The sequence below is a fragment of the Miscanthus floridulus genome, chromosome 4 (assembly GCF_019320115.1).
Source record: "Miscanthus floridulus cultivar M001 chromosome 4, ASM1932011v1, whole genome shotgun sequence".
NCBI lineage: Eukaryota > Viridiplantae > Streptophyta > Magnoliopsida > Poales > Poaceae > Miscanthus > Miscanthus floridulus.
Genome location: NC_089583.1, coordinates 745,086 through 766,074, shown reverse-complemented (window position 1 = coordinate 766,074; position 20,989 = coordinate 745,086).

The window sequence follows — 20,989 nt, the reverse complement described above, 5'->3', positions numbered from 1 at the left end:
CCTTCTTTGGCACAATTTTATCAATGGGCCAATGTGATTCGGTTCATGATGACCTTCGGCCTTGTGGGGACCCGGACTCCCTTCAATCCAAAGAAGCCTTGGTGGGTTGATCTCTGGTTAATGTAAATTCTTCGCATCTGTCCCATGATATTTTGTAATTTAGGGAAGCAATAAGTTCAAATCTGTTATCTCTTCGTTATCCGTCCCCTAAATTTTCGGAGTGTCGATCCGCTTCTATTTCTGATTTCAATTCCACACCCCCAGCAAAATCTATCTTCTCGCCTTCCCGGGCTGTATATACGGGCCACGGTTATGGATCAAACAACAACCCGCTTTGTCTCAAACCTTCTGCATCCTTAGTATAGTTCCTGCTTTTTCCGTAGGTTTGAGATTATGGAGAATAGCAAGGGGTCTGCTGAGGAGGCCCTTAACGGACTTGCATCATCGCGTCAGCGCCTTCATCGTTAGGAGGGTACAACTCGTGATGCCCCCACTGCCTTAGGGGATAGGGCCGACTCTATTCGGCCTTTAGGGTCCTCTTCATTAATAGCTCATCACCAGCTCCCTTGTTATCAATGGAGGTGGATTGACAATGATGATCTGCTTGCCTCCATTGATCGGCATGGCCAGAGTCTCGCTGAATGTCTCTCCCTTGTAGAATCAGCTCTGGCCATGGTCCTATGTCGATCACCTCCCAAGGCTGATTCGGTGGAGGATAGGTGGCTAAGGCCGAGGCCAGAATCACAGGTGAGATGTCTATCATAACCTTTGCTTCCTTTCAATTTCATCCTCAAGATTCTGATCATCTCCCCTTTGAATCTTTTTAGATTTGTCTGCCCAATTGGAGAGCCTCCGATTGGCTACGGAGCACGCGGTAGGATCCATCAACGCTAGAGGCGCCATCCTAGTGGTTCACCTATACGACATCTTGAACCATGTCAGGGAGGTTGCTCGGCATGGGATTCGCCATGGTGTCGCCATGGCGTTGACTTCTGCGCAAGCTCATTCTGGCCATGAACTTCGATTCCTCCCCCATGGTTTTCTAGTCGCGACGCACCTTGGGGATTATGAACACCTGATTGAGGATTTCTTCTGTGCTGCTAACTCTGTAGCCTTTATCTCCCAGGCCGATGATATAGTAGCCAAAGTGTTTTCCATTCCGTAGTTTGTAATAGGTGTTATTAGCAAACAATTTCTCTATCTTGAGTGATTTTTCTCTTGTTTCATACTTCATACTATATGCGTCACTTTGTTCGTGTTTGCTTTGCTCCTGTGGGCCATACACATTGTACTGGCTTTTACCCCTTTGGGTTTATTTTCGCACTACAAGCGATACCCTTTTCGCACTACAAGCAAATTGGTTGTCAAGTATTAATCCAAACGTTACGGTAATATTCCTTTAAATATTCCCCATTTGCTTGCTCTGCCGAATTCTTCTTCTCCTTTCGGTGTTTCCAAAATATAAGTATTACTAGGCGCACAATGCTTGATCCGATAAGGTCCTTCTCCACTAGGTGACCATTTGCCAAACTTGCTGTCCTTTGACCTGATCGACAATTTTACTCTCTAGACCAAATCTCTTTCAGAAAATTGCTCATTCCTGAATATTTTGCAACCCTTAGTTTATCGGCTTCAACATTTTCAAGAGCACGTGGCCAAAGGCAACTCAAATCCTCTAAGTCATCTATCATGAAATTCCTATAGACTTCGGCTGACAAACCCTTCTACAACGTAACATGCCTCGATCCAGATTGAACTTTCCAAAGAAGGGTTGTATTATGGCCATACACAAGCTCATAAGGCGACCATATCGGCTCTTTTGCCTTTGGCCATCAAGGGTAATCCATCCCTAGCCCTCTATAGAGTCTTATTACCATTGATCGTTATAAGTCCATCCTAGCTCAGATACCTGATGCCATTCATCAAAAGAAATGGGGACTGCTAGCCAAAGTCAGAGAAGGTAGAGCAATCCGAAGTAGCCTCAAGAGCATTCCTAGATCAGCCGAAGAAAACAAACAGCAAATCACAGAAATTGATGCTATCTGGCTAGAAGTGTTGAACGCAATCCAGGATGTTCTAGCCTTGAAATCTACATGTTAACGCGTATCGATCATACTCTCCATCTTTTAATTGTACTTCCTATTGCGGGTAAAGAGCCGATTTGATACGGCCGATCCCAGACTTCAAATCTTAATCCAATTAAGTCTGAAAATGTGGCCTTCATTAAGCGAGCCCCTCAATCTTCTATCCTTAGTCATCTGGCACCATATTCTCTTTGGCATTAGCGAGGTGATGCTTTACCTTCTATTAATTGCAGTTGCCTTTTACATGACTCGAGGTGTCCACCCCTTCATCCCGTGGCTTCAAATACTGGTCGAGGGTTCCGGCCTCGAACACATCCACACTTGCAACCGTTCCTATTTCTTTGCCTTTCACCGCCCTCGCAGAACTCTATAGCGGCCTTTCTCTCTTTCTATAGATTCAATCAACTTCATGGCCGGCGAGGAGAACCGTGGCAAGTGCGCGGCGGAGGTCTTAGAGGAGGACATGTCGAAGAACTAGCACCTCTGACGCATGAGGTGAGATTGATATCCTCTGTTCATGATGATGATCTTTTCTGACTTGCCTATAGGTTCGTCGTGAATGACAATCTTCGTCCCATCCCCAGGGCCGGCAAGCCCTCTGACGCTGCATCTTTTGTGCCAGCTTCGTCGTCGGACTCTTCCAACTCGTATGACGGCGACGATGCCCAGTGTTTCTTCCAAGAATGGAGGGCGGCGGAGGACCACTATTCTGAGGTGATTCAATAAAATGGCCAGCTTGAGATCCATCTAGGGGTCTTCCAAGTGGCCCTTAATGCAGCTGAGGAGGAGGCTAGCGCTATTCGAGCGCGGCTGGCTAAGTCTAACACCATGGTGGCAGGTAAGATGAGTTCCATGAATGCTTCTATTCTGGTTTCCACTACCTTTGTCTTGATAGTTTTCTGTGATCGCCAGCCCAAACGGTGTAGTTGGAGCCTCTCCAATTGGTGGCGAACGTGGCCGCAGACGCTGTCAATGCTTGGGGTTCTCCCATCGACGCTCGTCTTCAAGACATCCTAGCTCGCATTGAGGAGATTGCCCTCCACGACGTTCATCATTGTGCGGTGGTGGCGCTGACCGTGGTGCAAGTCCAAACTAGGTACGAGCTCCATGCCATAGAGACTGGTTTCCCAATGGGAGATGGCCCTGAGGAACATGAGGACCTACTCAAAGAATTCATTATGGCAGCGGAGGCCATAGTAGACATCACATCCGCTCAAGATGTGGTGAACAAGGTCTTCGATTAGATTGTACTTAGGGTAAACCGGTGAACAAAGACTCCTATTCTTTCATGAATGTGTCTCAGTGCAATGCCCTTGTGTATGACTGTTTTTGTTTTTATTTCTTGCTCTATAGGCGATACGTATCATATCGGCTTTTATTGTCTTTGAAGATTTTTATTTTTTTGAACTAAAGGCGATACCCTTCTAGTACCGACTATTAGAGTCGACGACTAAATGAATCGGCTATCAAGTATTGATCAAATGCCAGGATAACATCCCCTTGAATATTTTGCCATAGAACTTTTCATACCAAAGGTTAAACGATTTGATCAACCTAGGTTAAGCATCCCATCAAGCAAAACAGAATTCCTTTAAGAAAGCTACCAACTCTAAATCACACTTTCGATTCGACATAGCATTCACATACGTCGGCCTAAACCCATCCTCAGAACTAATGCTTATTTTCCTTTATTTCAATGGTCGACATGAAGCCATGACTATTCACTAAAACAAACTCTCAGAGCCGGTTGCTTGCATCAGCTGTTGGCTTTCATTGCTGATTTTAATGAAGCCTCCTTCCCATAACTTGCTAGAAAAAGCACTCAAAGTCTCCTAGTTCCTAAAAGACTAGATCGGCTGTTGCGATGCTCACGGATTCATCAACATGAACCAGTTCGACACCATCTCCATGCCATTGAATCAAACACTGATGCATGGTCGATGGTACACAATAATTCGCATGAATCCAATCACGACTAAGGAGTAAACTATACGACCCTTTTCCATTGATGACGAAGAATGTGGTGAGCAGAGTTTTACTTCCGATTGTTAATTCGACATTTACTACCCCCCGAGTTTTAGATGCATTACCTCCAAAATCCTTAAGCATCATGTTAGTCTCCATCAGGTCTCCTGGACCTTTGCCAAGTTTACGAAAAGTGGTGTAAGGCATAAGATTGACAGAAGCACCTTCGTCTACCAACATCTTGTTTATCGGCTTCTCATCAACAAAACCTTTCATATACAAAGCCTTTAAGTGCCAATGCTTGACTGGTTTATCAAATATTGCTTGTTGTACAACCATCAGCTTGACAACTATCTCCTCATACTCCATCTCATCGAAATCCGAATAAACCTCTTGATTTGCCAGAGCTTTGAATTCTGATGGCAACAGAAAAGCCATTTGGATATTAGCCGATGGTTGCTTTCTATTAGCTGTTTGCTTAGTACGCCATGCTTGAGGTTTAACAGATGCCTGAGCCTATTCCAACTCTTTATTCCTTAGGCGTTGCACCCTTCTCTTCTGGCTTCTTGTCAAACCTCCTGGACACCATTGGCCTTCCTGCCAAACATATTTTCTCTCATTGTCCTCTTCTCCATAATCAGCCCAGTCTTGGTCAACAACTCATTTTCCAAGCCGATCATAAACACTTTTATTTTTTAAGCGCCGATCCATGTTATTATGATGATATGCATCTTGAGCATGGATAGACCGGCAGTTGGTTTGAGATTGCCTAAACTCTCAAAATTGATTGCTGTATTCCAGACACTCATGTCTGGTAGGCAACTTCAAACCTTCATTCCAGCAATGTCTAAAGAAAGGACAATTCCAATGTGATTCAGCTTGTTTCCTTTCATAGTTCTCTTTTTCCAGTTGACGCTAGTATTCTTGATCCTTTAACCAATGCTGATAATCCTTTTCCTTCTGCCGCTGCCACTGCCACTTGTTCAACAAAATCCGAGATGTAACTCGTGGCTTGGTCACCCCATCTTTTGATGTTTCTCCCTGCTCATATCGGCTCTTTTGCTTATCATGATGCCTTCTAATCTTTCTATACTCGTCAGCCGATATTTGCATCTCAGGATCGACCATTCTAGCTTCCCTTGATTTAGTTGATGTTAGGACCTTAGTCTTTCGTTTGATCAGTCTAGCATCAACCATGTTTTGATCTCCTAGGAAAGGATTATCATCAACCTTCATTTTTTGAGGCGTATCAAATTTGAGCCTTCCTTGCTGAATAGCCCTCTATATATGCTGCCAGAAGATTCCGCATTCATTAGTAGAATGAGAAGTAGCGTTATGAAACTTGCAGAACTTTTTATTTTTCAACAGATTAGGGGGCAACATAACATGACCTTCAGGCAACTTGATCTGCCCCTTCTCAAGCAAGAAATCAAAGAGCTTGTATGATTTGGTGACATCAAAGTCATAGCTCTCCTTGACTCCTCTTCTCTAAGGATTCGACATCATTATTGTTTTCTTGCCCCAATTCTATTCAGCCGTAGCAACCTCTTCCTCTTCATCTTCATAGCCATCATCAACTGAGTATGGATTATAAGCTTCGACCACTGTGGTACTCTTCTAGAATCGGGTATCTCTGTGCATACTCTGGAATTGGTTATTAAGTGCTGCCACTCATTGAGCCAATTGACCCAAGTTGTCAAATTCTTGTCCCAGCAGTTTTTCTTTCTACATCGATAGCATTCCTTGAACAGCTAAAGCGGCTAGTTGATCATCAGCCAAGTTTAATGAGAAGCACAAGTTCCTAGTCTCTCGGAACCTCTGAAAAAACCCAGTGCCTGATTCATTAGTCTTCTGCCTTATAGTTGTCAGATCGGTAATCTTCTTTTCTCTAGTCCCAATGTAAAAATATGTATGAAACTTCTTCTCTAGGTCAGCTCAATTGGCAATAGAATTAACTGGTAGTGATGAAAACCAAGTGAAGGCTGGCCCTAATAGGGACAAGGAGAAGAAATGAACTCAATGGGCATCCTCAACTGATGCTTCGCCCAATTGTGTAAGATATCGACTAACATGTTCTATCGTGCTTGTACTATCTTGGCAAGTGAACTTAGCGAACTCTGGGAGCCTATAATTTATGGGAAGAGCGACCAAATCATACCATTCTGGATATGAGCATTTGTACGAGAAGGTTAGCCCTTTTGGCTTTAGACCAAACTGATTCTTCATCATCTCGGTCACCCTCAGCCGCAACTCATCAGTATTTGAATTTGGATTTCTCTGTACCTATTGACCCATCTATGGTTTGAAATCCCATGTGCCTTGATACCTTAGATTTGGAATCATGTGAAGGGTGTTATAATCTGTGCCATAGTGATAACCATGTGGAATCTTTATCTCCTGGGTCCTTTGCTGGCTTGCTGCTTGAAGCCTCTGATTATAGACATAAGGATCTATATCTCTACGGATCCTTTGAATTGAGGGTGCTATTTTTTGAGCCGATGATGGTATGTGGCCTGTTGTGTCAAAATTGATCACCTAGTTCTGACCTTGCACCACCGGCTGTTGCACATGCTATACTAGCAGTCTAGGATTATACTGTATCTGATTAGTAGTAGTTCCTTGAGCTTGTTCAGATGTGTGATAGAACCGCCCAATTTATACAAGATCAAGTACGGTTGTCCCCGCTAACACGTTGACACACCCATACTTTCACTTATATAAACCCGGTAGTCCGCCGAGTGTCCCGAAAGACCTCGGTAAATCAACATCACAACCAAGATCGCGTGATTAAGCAAATACACATCACATACATTGGGTTGCAGTGGAAATAATATTACAAAAGGGTTAACAAATAATAGTACAAGTTTGGGGTTTCAAAACTGCTTAGTGGAAACAACATAGCTTTCAAATGATTACATTAATATAAGTTCCAAATATATTGCTAGCATAGTGACATCATCCGACAAAAGCATATAGATGAGAAGTAAGTATAGAATCACCGAGCCCACCGGTGTTTAGCCACCATCATCAACAGGTTGAGAACATCACCTGCAACAAGGTGGGATAAACCCTGAGTACTCGAATATACTCAGCCAGACTTACCCGTCGGAAACCAAAACAAATGACACCAAGGATCATGCAAGGCTTTCTTTAGTGGGCTGGCTGACTTGTTTGCGAAAAGCATAAGCTATCATGAAGAAACCATTTTAAGTACTTTGCATCATCTTTATTATGGCCTATCCATCTAGGTAAGCACCTGTACTATAGCAATCACTTGATTAACCAATAACATCCAATTACCAATTTAGATTTAGCATATCCCATACCATCCAGATAACCATCATTGTTCCATAATAATTACTACGCTGCAGTAACTCGAGTCAAGTGCTCACTATCCAGGAGCGATGGCGATTCAAATCGATTCCTAACCAGCTGGTGATTTATTCCTTACACAAACCTCACTCACCCGTTAAAGTGAGATATTGATCACCGAGTCAACTTTCCAGGAATCTTGAGTTTGCCAGGAACCACATGTACCCGGGGGCCGACCGACTGCACTTTGGTCTTATCATCTCGCCCCCATGTCCTACCACACCTGCTCCGGCATAGTGCGCTGCGGGCAATCTACTCGGCCCGAAAAATCTCCCAGCTTCGCGGTCGGAAGGTACTTTATCCAGCCAGCTAAATGTAAGGCATGCGTTCAACATGACTCGAGGGCCAACAATGGTCGGTCCTTAATCAACACAGACGGAAACTAACAGCACCCCAGAACCCTGTCTGGTTGCCTCCAACTTTTTCCGTCTGGTCTCCAATTATCCATCACACATGGTTAATTCCAGGATATCATTCTTTCCATAGCTAAATTCTTCTAGTAACCACCTATAATGTAGGTGACCAGATATCACCGATCGCTACCGGTCTAAGCAAGGCTAAGCAGTTATTCGATCCTGACCTAACAGGGTAAAAAGGTAATAAGGTAGGCAAGGATAGTAATAAATGCATCAACGGTTTCAATCAACTCCTACAACTTAATGCAACAATATATAACTCATATATAGAAAGAATTGCTTTTATAAATTAGGAGACTTATAATGCTCCGGGGCTTGCCTAGGATCTGCCACAAGTCAGTTCCGTTAGCTTGCACCATCCTGGTAACATCTCCGGTTCTAGCATTCGCTTAGTCCTTCCATCTTCGGGATAGATCCATCAAACACTGTCTTCGGGTTTGGCTCCAACATCACGTCCTTCACGTGGTTCATCTAGCATACCTATGAGATGCAATATGCAAGTGCATAAATATGAAGAATAGTACCATGAGACACATCATAAAATAGCAAGCAAGACAAGCATAGTTTACACTAACACACTTAAGTACTTTGCGATGCTTAACTTAAACATCACACAATCAATCATGCTAAGATGGCAAACGGAGACAACAACACCAAGCATGACACAAGTTTCCCAAGATCCCAGGTGCTCTAACTCAGTCATCATTCAAGGCATAAGTCACACTTAACAATATACAAGCAAACACTATAATTGGAATCTGCCAATTTCTGGACATGCAAACAGTAGCTACAAGATTTAGCTATAACTGGAGTTACACAAATCCAAATGACTTGCAAGAAGACATTATGGAAAGATTATGAAATTTTCTACAATTCATCTTTAATCATCTTAGCATGATTCTCAAGTTAACTAAGTCAAATATATCTATTTACAGAAACTGGTCTACAATTGACAGAAAGCAGCCATTTCTGAAACCCAACTTTAAACAGCTGTAACTCTTAAACTACTTGGCCAAATGACACCAAATTTTAATAGAAGCTAGATACATGAATTATCTACAACTTTTGTATAAACAAGTTTCACAACAAAGCACATTATCATGAAGAACTTTGCTAAGTTCCCAGATCTATCCAAAACCCACATTTGCAAGAAAATAAATATTAACTTATGTTGCAAACACATAATTAGGCAAAACCAACTTTACCAACATTTCCCACATGACTAAAGAACACCAGAAAACGTAGTGTCCATGTCCAATTAAATTCTTTTAATGCATTTCTTAATTTATTTTAGATAACAAGGTGACTTAATGAACATATACCAAAATTGAACAATAACTTCTACAAAAATTACAGTGGCTCACATATCCTCTCAATAGTCTACTGTACAAATTTCACTCCATTTGGATATGTATAGCAACCTCTATGAAAAAGACAAGTTGCTAAAGCAAGAATTCATATGAGAGCAAGATAAACCAATAACTCACTCATACTTCATCCAATACTCATGAAATTTTTACCACACATCAACTATCACATGAGTAGCATGCCACAAAAATTTTACTTCATTTGGAGCCCTAGATCTACAGTTATGAAAAATAACAAATTCAACTAGCATTACAACCTTACTGCACAAATCTATTTTTACCGCAAAATATTTAAACTAAAACATGCCATATTATAGATCCACTGCATAGACAATTTCACAAGGATTCCAAAAAGTCCTCATTTACTATTTTACGAATTTTCTACGATTTACTATGAATTTCCAAAGTTCCTGCAAAATAATTACAAACCAGTCCTTACGGCACTATTCACCTGAGTCTATGACATTGCAGATAGGACCCTCCCTTTCATCAAATTGCTGTACGAGGTCCCTGGTCGGAAAAACAGAGCAGAGGATGGCCGGAGCTTGCTGTTGCGGCCGGAGAAGGTACGTCGTCGGCGGATGAGGGGCGGGGGAGCACCAGGGGGCCCTTGCGCACCCGTGGGGCTGCTCGGCTTAGCCCAAGGTGGCCCACGGCGGCTTGGCCACGCGCGGGCGCCGGCTGCGGCGGCGGCGGCCGGAACTTCCACGGCCACGGTGGCGGTTTGCGACGGCGAGCACGAGCACGACGTGAAGGAGATGGCGGTGAAGCTGAGGGCGGTGCTCGTGGGGAGTGAGGAGACTCAGAGCGGCGAGAACAGCTGCGGCGGCCGGAGCTTCCACGGCAGCCATGGTGGACATGCACGGCGTTCGCAAGCTCTAGAGCGAAGGAGGGCGAGCGAGGGTAGCGAGTGAGAGCAGGGAGGAGTGGGGAGCGTCTGGGATAGCTCGGCCTCCATTATGGAGCAGCAGGGGCGCGACAGGGCAGCCGGGACACGCGGCGAGGAGGTGGGCGCGTGGTGCTTGCGCCTGGTCGCCACGGAGGCAAAACATCGAGCACGTGGCGTGCAGCGAAGTGGACAAGGTGGGACGCCATTTTGGGCTAGCTCGGGTCCGAATTAGACTTTGGGCCCAAAAGAAAAGTTGTCAATCTCGGCCTACTCTACATTTCATTTCATATTAAGAGTGCATAGCCATTAGAGCTACAGATTAGGGAATAATCAAGTGCCAATATGACATTGTCAAAGTATCGGCAACAATTAACAATCTTTCCATATTGATGGGCAAAATGAAATCCAACAAGTGCCATCTTCTTGCCTGCTCTTCTCCACCACATAAGCTCCAACTTTTGTATTTGGACCAACTTGAGTTACTTAGCGAGAACTCGAGAACATGGGATGCCAATGTCAATGTCCGTTTAGTGACAAAGTAAACATTTGCTGTTTTGGGAGCTATTTTTGAAGATCCAACCTAACTCCAATTATAATGAGACTTGATTCATTGTTTCCACCATAAAAAGTACTTCCCTCCATATTAAGAAATCCAATTGAGCTACCACAAGAATTTGGACGATAAAATGTCGCAAAGAAGTGAACTTGCTGCCATCACTTTTAGGGACATTTTATGCAAGATTTGGTTGACGATCGAGAATTCCATTCACTTTATAAAATAATTCAAGCAAGGACATAACTCGTCATTTCATGTGACTTCTTGATTCCAAACTTCACAAAACTTTTCCATGGATTAATATAGATGGTTATTGATGTGAGACACATAGAGATATTCCAATAACACTAGCCAAGCATATATCTTGAAAAGGGCCTACATGTAAAGCAAGGGTGCAATATCCAAGCTTAGGTTGGGGCTTATTTCCATAGGTTTGACCTTGACACCTCCATCGTCACTTAGATGAACCCTGAACTGCCTAGATATCATTATTATCAACTGGCACTGCTTCTTGATGGCTGGTTCTGACTTGATTAGTCCCTTGGGTTGATGGATCTGGAATGTTGTAATAAGCCAACCCAACTTGACCAACAGGAATCCCATGAATCGCTGCTTTCATGGCGTTGTGGAATGTGTCCAAGAAAGCTTCATTATGGCTTGATATGGCATCACGAACAGATTTGTCTACAACTTCTGTAAAGAAACGCCTGTCTTTAGCTTCAGCTATATCTATTTGCCCGTGTAATAGAACACTTGGTAGTGAAAATTTTTGAACAATCGTGTTGTCACGTGTTTTGGTGTAGGACAACAAACATTTGCTCTAAAATTCTTCTGTAGCTTTGCTGATGACATCTTTATCTCTATCAGGTAGATCTTCATAATGTATCATAAGGATGTCGTTGTTGTTGTGAGCCGCCATGACGATTGTGGGGTCCCACTGGGCGTTCTAGAAACATGTGTTGACACGGAATTTTTGTCTCGTGCTGAGGGCACATGAGCAAGCCAGAAGGGTCCGTTTGATGGAGATAGAGATCCGCCTAGCTTCAGCGCAGGGGTGGTCGATCCTGTGCGCTCCTCTCGAGACGTGCTAGTCAATTTGACCCTGCAATTGACAAGGAGAGAAAATTTATCAGTAATTTAGGATGGAACGTGCCAGTGTTGCCAGATAGTCCCGAATATACGGCTCTAAGAGCCGATATGAAAGGAGATCGACTAAATAGTCGATTCCAACATATTCATAAGAATAAATCAATTAAAGCTCATGGGGTTGTATAAGAAGAATCAATTATCATTCAGAATGAATATCATTATTTAGACAAATATTAGTCAATGGCAATAAGATGTCAACAATAATTAGTTTATACTGAGCCAATGACTGCAAGTAACCGAACTCCTTTATAAAAGAAACAGTTCATCATCATTCAACTATTTAATAGAGATAAATCTAATAAACATATTAGATCTCATCTATCGCTATAACCAGTGGGGCATGAGGCAGAATCATGCAGGCCGTAGAAACAACAATAGACTCGATGACCCTAACTTATTACTAATATTAGTGGGACATGAGGTAGAATCATGCAGGCCATAATACAATAATAAGATCATGGGGCTAACGCATCTTTCAACCTATCGCTACTTCAACGATCTCATGATGCGAACTGTTCCTGAAAACGCTCGATATCGGCTAAAACAGCCGATTTAGGCATATCACATAGTTAAGGTCATGCCATCTCAGAAATAGATCTATCAAATAAAGATCTCCACTCCACGGTGCTAACAGTGGGGTGTGAGGTAGAATCACACAGGCCATGATAACGGGCCATGAAACAGTTTTCGCTAGCCAATAGATCTACTCAAGATCAAACATGCCTTAACTACACACTATGCACGATCAAGACTGATGTAAAACAGCCGATAAAACATAACTCATCATTTAAAGTGCAAATTAGATCTGTTTAGATTAACAAACAATGGGTTAAAAAGATATAAGGCCAATCTAGATCAATCCCAATCGGGCGAAGTGATATTGCTATAATTAAATAAATAATGAAAGCAATAAGAAATATTGGTAACTTAATGAATCTATCCGAAGGAACGCCACCCTTAGATAGAGCCGATAACTTGACCTTAATCTAGTTCGAGCAGTGGAGGTCGACCGAATCGATGCAGCCGTACTTGAACTAGACAAGAGTCGATAACTAACTCATACCAGAGTCACAGTGGAGGTCGACCGGATCGATGCAGCCGTACGAACAGAGGTATAAGCCATGACGGTACTTATAGACAAGCAGTGAAGGTCAACCGGATTGATGCAGCCATACTTGCTGAAGAACTCATCGAGATCTACTCTACTCCTACTCCTAAGGGGTGGCTGGAGCCGAAAAAGTAAATAACTTATATTGGATTGATTGTGTGTTTTTTACAATAGCCGGGGTTTGATATTTAGACCCGGGACCTACGCATGACTCCTATCTAAGCACGACTCATCACAATCTTTGGCACTAAGAGAAACATTCCTAATTTAACATAACTTGGACTCTAATCTTTTCCTTTTTGTAGAGTCCATCATGTCTTGTTCTGGCGTCGATCGTAGCCTTTGTCGTTATCTACTGGCGCTGCCTAAAGAAAATCGATTCCAGTGCTGCATTCGAATCAGCTGGTTCCAATCTGCACGTAATTGATTCCCTGCTGACATGATCTTAGAAGCTTTTGAGTCCCTTGCGACCCTTTTTCCAAATTTTGGTGTAAACAGATACCCCTAATGACTTGCAATTTGCACCCCTATCTACTTGCAACTGAAAGTGTAGTTTTTCTTTCTTGCTGAAACTGGTTTTCAAAAGGAAGTAGAGCTATTCATATGATGGAGTTGTATAATGACCAGATGTATGTTTATAATATAGGCGTGGTGTGAATCTAATCCCTGCTATCAATCAGTACGGCATATCATAACTGACATGGAGAAAGCCCAAAAATGAAGAAAGAAAGAAAAAAAGGGGGGAGCCCATGAGATGCCAGCCCATTTATTAGAAAAGGAAGGCCCAACGTAAACTACTCCCCTGTCCCTCTTTCGGCGGCCGGGCCTGGGTGTAACACCCCGGTGTTACGAGCTCGTTTAACACAATGATTTAGGCCTAGGAGAAATTTCTGAAACGAGTTTTCTCGAATTTTTGATTTAAAACGTATTCGACACGATAAGTGAATCCGGTGACCCAGTTTTGTGGACTCGAATCAACGCCCAAGTTAAAGTACGCAGTGCGTAGAAATATTTAGGAATGTTGAACGACAATTCTGGCCAATCGATAACGAACGGTTCGTTCTATTAGATTAAGCATGAAAAGCAATGTTTATAAATAAAATAAAATCCATTAATAAATAGAACGATATACATAGATATATATAGCTTTAGAATCAAATTCAAATTCGAGCTTACTGAAATTTTCCTGTGCCTAGACGTTGCAAATTGATTAAAGTAGTAAACCGTTATATATATATATATATATATATATATATATATATATATATATATATACACCCACGTTACGGCAGTAACTTTAAATATGGACGTGTAAGCAACCTTGTCTGGTCTTTGTCTTGTCTCTGCTCCTCGTGTTCTGAAACACAGCTCGCGAGCACTACAATTTCTCTATCTCTGCCTGCTGAGCCGAACTACCGAGCATGCACCTGGAAAGGATCAAAGATCAATTCCCTGCACTACACCTGAAAGGATGATGGACCCCCCTTGCTACGTGCAGTGTGTAGAAATTTTGTCCACGTGATCACTGGCTAGTAGTAAAAGTCTACACTCCCTATTTTCTTCACTGCCACACATGTCTGAGTGCTCGCTGCTTCTTTGTCACTGACTTGTGAAATGGCCCCGGGCCCCGTTTGCTTTGGAGGCGAGCTCCGCCACTGCCTGGCGCGTCGTTTCTTCCCTCACGCGCTTGTTTTCTGCTGGCTCGGTCTTGTCTGTCTCTGTGTGTCTGCCATGTTCGACCGAACCTCGTGATGCTGTCCACTTCATTTTCTATTTCTACTACCGTGTCCGTTGGTCAATCCTCGTTTCCTTCACCTCCCTCGGCTTGCCCGCGCGCGCTTTCATCTGGCTCCCCGCGCCACCGCACAGGGCCACGCCAAGCACAGCAGACGCCAAGCCCCACGGAGCTCCTCGGCCGCGCCTGCCGTCCTTGCCCGATGGCCGCACCACAGCAGCCACTGCCTCGCCTGCCATGCCCCGCGCGCCCGTGTTTTCCCTACCAGGCCGTAGCGCATCGCCGGTCTGCCTGCGCCAAGCTCGGTCACCCCGTCCGCTGTCTGCTGCACCGCCGTCCGCCTGGTGCCGGCCGTCCCCGTGCTAGCGCGAGCGCGCCTACGCCCCGGTCCACGCGCTAGACCGCTCCGCCTCTGGCTCACGCTCACCGTTGGCGAGCTCCGCAGCCGCAGTGCCTCGCCCTGCCCGCGACAAGCGCGCTGCTCCGTCCTGGCCTGCGCTGGTTCGCCACTGTGCATGCGCCGTGGCCGCGGACCTCCCGTCGCCGGAGCCACTGCGCTGTCCCGCCGGCTCAGTTTCGGGCGCCAACGCCGCCCCTATGACCTGCTCGGTACCCCGGCACCGCACCCGACTACGACCCAGCACCTCGCCGGCTCGTCCATGCCGTGCTCAGCCATCGCCGCAGCCACCCTGCTAGCACCGCCACCGACCGGTTTCCCCTGCCTCTGCGATGCTCTGCTTTAGAAGCAAGGTGAGGAAGGGTATAAATCCAAGAAGAAACGTTATACGGGGTCTTTACTTCAAAAATACATGACTCATTGAACAGTACTCTGGACCTAGGATTGATTAGCGAATAGCGCAGGGTCCTTTTTGTTTTTTTTGCGAGATCGATATGGGTAGGCCGCGCGTGGGCCAGTTTGCTGGGCCGCCCGCACCGTCGCTGACTGCCCCGCTGGGTCAGCCTTTGGGCCGACACGCATAGGCCGCTTGCCTCGCCTGGGCCGGTGTGCTCTCGGCTTACTGGGCCACAGACCGCATCCCCGCCTGGGCCGGCCTGTGCTGCGCGCGCTCGTGGGCCGCTGGCCTACGTCCGCTGGACCTGACCGTGCTGGGCCATTGGGCCAGTTAGTGGCCGCCGGCTTTTCCATTATTTAAATGCTTTTCAAATATCGGTTTCTAGTTTAACTGGCAAAAATCCAAATAAAATTATGTAGGTGTCAAAAAATGATGAAACCAGTTTTGTTAGTCTCCTAAAATCATGATCTACCTGCTAGTCTAACTTGTTCACATAGTTGATTATATTCTTAGGAGCTATATAATTAAATTGGGATACTTAATATTATAAAACATAAACTTGTAGGAATTCCCGTGATAAATTGGTAATAGTATTGGATCTAAAATCTTTACAGTAGGTTCCTAGCAATATTAGCCGCTCACCATAATTTTGTAGCTCTAGAATAATTAGTTGCTAGATAAATAATAATGTCCTATTGCGAATAGAGAAACACCGTTGGTTTATATAACTAAAAGAATTGTGGAGAAATAATGTCTTATCCGACAACATGGATATGTAGCCTAAGTACGGTCGTCGTTAGATCTAGCTTGTTAATGTGAGCGGCGTAAAGCGTATTTATACGAGTCACGATTGCAGTCAATTAATTATATCTTTGCATGACATTACATTGCATATCATAATAGGGACATCAGTGGATCACGGAGTCATCGGGAGTTGCTGGAGGAATGGTGCTTTTGGAGATCATGTCGCCATGATGGAAAGCTAACTTCTGATTATATTTTACCCAGGCAAGCCCCGGTGCATAACCCCTACTTTCTGTAGTTTAAATTATATTTGTGCATTAAGTTTCAAGGAGTTGAATGAAACCCACTTGCATATATATATATATATATATATATATATATATATATCTTTATTCCTATGAGTCTTACTAGTATGACAGGATCGTGTAGAATGCTAAGCTACATGACTCCGGCAGAAGTCGAGTGATTGCCTGTCACTCACGAGAGGTAGGAAATATATTATTGGATTACTATCACTTGGAAAATATGAAAATGGTGGAAAGGAAAATGGTGACCGGGCAGGGATATGGGTTGGGTATTGGTGGGTGTAAGAAGTTGTGTCGCCGCAGAGGCGGGTCATAGCTTGGTTACACTGTTTTTCCCTGTCTAGTCGGTTAAGGACCGATCGTGCATATGACTCTAGGCAGGTCACAAACTTATTATCCCAAGCACATACTTGTGTATGGGCGCTTGGAAGACTTGTTGCTCTCTTGTCGCGGATCCGGCTCTTTCCGGACCGACTATTAGGGTTTTATTTTGGTGGAGGAGGTCCTTGCACCGCACTGAGTCCGGGACTCAGGGGCGGGGGCTTGGAGTCCCAGTTTGGACGGGGACCTGGACACCCAGGACAGGAGAGTGACGGGTTGGTCCTGCTCGTGCCTGGGGTACAAGTGGGGCGTGTGTTTTTGGGGTACCCAGCTAGGGGCATTGATTCATGAATCGCCAGGCTATCCGGTACGGCTTGTCTATGGTTTAGCATCGTAGTAAGAACTAAAAGATGAAGGATGGATGATGGACAAAGGAAATCTGCTTGCTTACCCCCTGCTTGGAAGTAGTACAGGTGCTTATATAGAATAGTTAGTTAATGAACCAATGTGGCTATTAATAAAAATCAAATATAAGGACGCACGCTTAGTAATGCTTCCTACAAATGCAATAAACCCACAAGCCAGATAGCCTTACATATCCTTGGAGTCTTTTCTTTTCTCCTATCGGGTAAGTCTTGCTAAGTACAATTGAGTACTCAGGGTTTTATTCCCCCTGTTGCAGGTGACAGGTGGATGCTAGAGCTGACCTTTGTGTGTGGATTCCTCCTGGTGGGCTCAGCGAGGATTTCCTTTACGCTGCGATCGTAGTTGTTATTTATAACTCTCACCAAATATTTTTATAAATGGAAGTTTAATAATTAGTTGTCGTAGTTTATATATCAATACTTCATCATGTCATTAATAGAGGTTTATTTCCGCTGTAACTCTGATCACATGTTTATATCCCGCTATTCAATTAAATTGTTTACAACTCTGATAATATGATTTCATTCCGCTGTTATATTAATAAATATTATACTCTGACGTTGTATTAAAAGTGATGTAAGAAATGGTTCCGAATGATGTAAGCTTTATTCTCTCATTTGTGATCCTGATGGCAAAAATGTGGATTTTTGGGTTCTCCCCTAGGGTGTGTCCGACGGAACCGAGTAATTTAGTGTTCTCCCTCGAGTGCTTAGTGTCTAATGGAAGACAAGCACTCCTATGAGGCATTAGATTAGGCGGTTCTGCCACAGGTGGTATCAGAGCATAAATGAGAAAATAAAACTTCGAAAACCTTTTCTAAACTAAAATTTGACAACCCATTGTTGCAAAAAGTTAGGACGTTTGCATGCGAAGTTATATAAGTAGCCCTATTACTATGGTTATGTATCCAGGATAGATGGCACTTTGCTGACTTAGGTAGACTTAATCAAGTTTCTGCAGGTACACTGACTCGAGCATAGTCCGATAGTATCGGCTAGTTACAGGGAGAGAACGAGGTGCCAAAACTCTAAGAACGGTTGCCCTATATGTTGGCAACAATGAAAGGACGTATAGAACGTGCATTCATGCATACCCTGTTTGTGCATTGTCGTGCCGTATTAGTTGCAGATACGCCATTCATAGGTGTCGCGCGTGTCATATTGTGCACGACTAACTTGTTCCTATTCTAGAGTTAGGTCTGAACTGTGGCTTCGTATTTCGTGTTCGCCCGTGGTTCACGCCGGTCGTGACCCACGTCTCTCCGCACCCCTTTCTACGCTCTTGTAGGACCCTTGCCCTGCAGTCGTACTAGTCAATAATGGAATCGCATGTCGCTCACCTCGAACACGTGGGAATTGGTCGATTCGTCATAGTGACCCCGCGCGGGAACCCTAGTGAACCACGCTAGGACCACTGAATGCTCTGCCTTTATAAGTAGAGCCTGGTTTAGCCATTGTTACCACCACTCGGCGCAGTTTAGCTCGCTTAGCTTTTCCTTTGAGCCAGCTTTTCGCTCAGCCTTCCTTGCAACCACCGCCAAAGATGGCAGGAGCCTGGGTTAGTACCTACTGCCCGAACGTTGAGGGTTTTCCTAGAATCCTGCATGCCACCCTGCAAAAGCTCGGAGTCAAGGATCGCCCCGAGTATGAGGGCTGTGAGTATGAGGAGCATGGCACCGAGCGGTGTGAGGTTACCGTCTACATCGAGAAGAGTGAAGAGTTTCCCGACCTCACTGAAGCCTAGAGTGTGACCGCAACCGGGTTTCGCTTCGTCGACACCTACCCGGTTGTGGCCCGCAAAGCCTTGCGGTACCTCTGCCAGATCTATGAGGAGCCCATTGCTCGTACTCCTATGTGGTTCTTTCCTCCTTTGGACAAGAATCGGCGGGCATGGAGGGCCCGCATGGAGGCTTTGCAAGGGCGAGATGTGCAAGAGGACAGTCCCACCATGGTGCACTTGACCACGTACCTGCTCGCTCTGGATGAGCAGTATGACCGTCAAGCCTTGGAGCTGAGGGCGTGCCTTCGGCGCGCCGAGGAAGCCGAGATCTTCAACCGGATGCTTCAGGTGTAGCTCGCTGAAGCGCATACCAGTGCTGTAGCTGCGGAGAGCCGGGAGATTGCCATGTTGGAAGCCCTGAAGGAAGTCGAAGATCGGCATGTTCATCAGCTGCGGGTGGCCTATCTTGTCACCAAGGCCGAACAGAGGACGTTGGCTGCTGGAAGGCAGGATGCCTCGATCTTGGAAGGGATCCCTATCCACCCACCAGAAAGGAGAAGAACCGGTGTTGCAGTACCACCCGCACCTCCACCCTCGGAAGTGTCAGAAGAAGAACCCTTGATTCCTCTCGCTCAGTCGTTGTCCCGCGAGGATGTAGATTAGTTGCCTTGGGATGTTGTACCCATAGTAGTAGTGTTTTTTGTCACTATCCTCCGGTATTGTATTCTTGCCGTTGTTGTCGTCCGTAGTTGTTAAGATCGTCCGACCGTAGGTGAATGCTATGCCGTGAATGTGAGCCTGAATGCCTATACGTTGTACCCACATAAGATCGTTGGAACATGCATTTTAATTATTTCGCTGTGTTTATTGAGTTCATTTAATTTAAAGTCTCGTTAGACGTGCTCCAAGTTTTCAAGGGCGATGTTAAGTGAGTTACAAGAGAAGTTGCCATTCAGATGCCAAGCAGATCAGCCGTAATTGGATGTTATTGGACACTGTATCGATTAATTGTGGATGTCCCAACAGAACACTTAAATCTTTTTAAAACAAATCCGTCGTTGGATTTGAATTCCTTGTCCCTTGTTGTGGAGGAAAACTTTTGTTGTTTAAATTTTCCCTTGCAATACTCCCCTTACTCTGTGGTCTATGACCCCACTGCCTTCATGGCGTGTAAGTTGGTGATAGTTGCCTGGTTAAAAGCTTATGGTGCTGCGATGAAACCGAGGGCTCCGTGTGGAACAGCTGCCACATGTGACGCTGCTCGGCACGCGCTGGTATCGAGGTTGTTAACCAAGTACCTTTACCAAGTTACACCGCCGTACCGTTTTGTTTTAAAGTTTTCTCCTTGAAAATGTTCGGGTGTTCAAACGGGAAATCCATAATGGGGATGCAAAAGTGTCTTTCAAGGTAAAAAGGAGATGGTTTGGAGAAAGGAAGTATGACATGATCTGGGTTTACAGAAAAGACGGATGTGGTCAAGGAAGGTCAGCAGTGGATAGTCGGGAGTAGTTGCAAAAGTCAGAGTGGATGTTTTGTCCCAAGCCTTGTGCTTAGTTGACCGTGCTACGCATGCCGGGTTATTTTGCTACGTGCCCTGTGAACGCCGTCTGTGTCGGGATCGGTAGCATCCCATTTTTGCGTGGACACGGCATCGTGCAGTGCTCGCCATCTTTGTGCACTGTGCACTTCTCCTTTCCCAGCATCCGGTCGGCTCTCTACCCCACACCGTCGTTCACCGTACCGGACCCCCCCCATTTCCCTCTCTTTTCCTTCTTCTTTTGGTGACATGACCGCCCGCACGCCTGCCTCGTTGAGCGGACCTCCTCTCTTCTCCTTTATTTCCACCTCCGTCGCTCACGCAGGGAACGCAACATGTCCAATCTTATCTCCACAGCATGCACCGTCTGTGTATTCCATCCCCGCCGCATCCATTTCCGATGTGTTGTGCCCCACCTCCGTTCACCTATATAAGATGCCCTTGGTCCTTGCTCTTCTTCACCCCCATTCCTCTCACATTCACAGCAGAGCTACGAAATCCA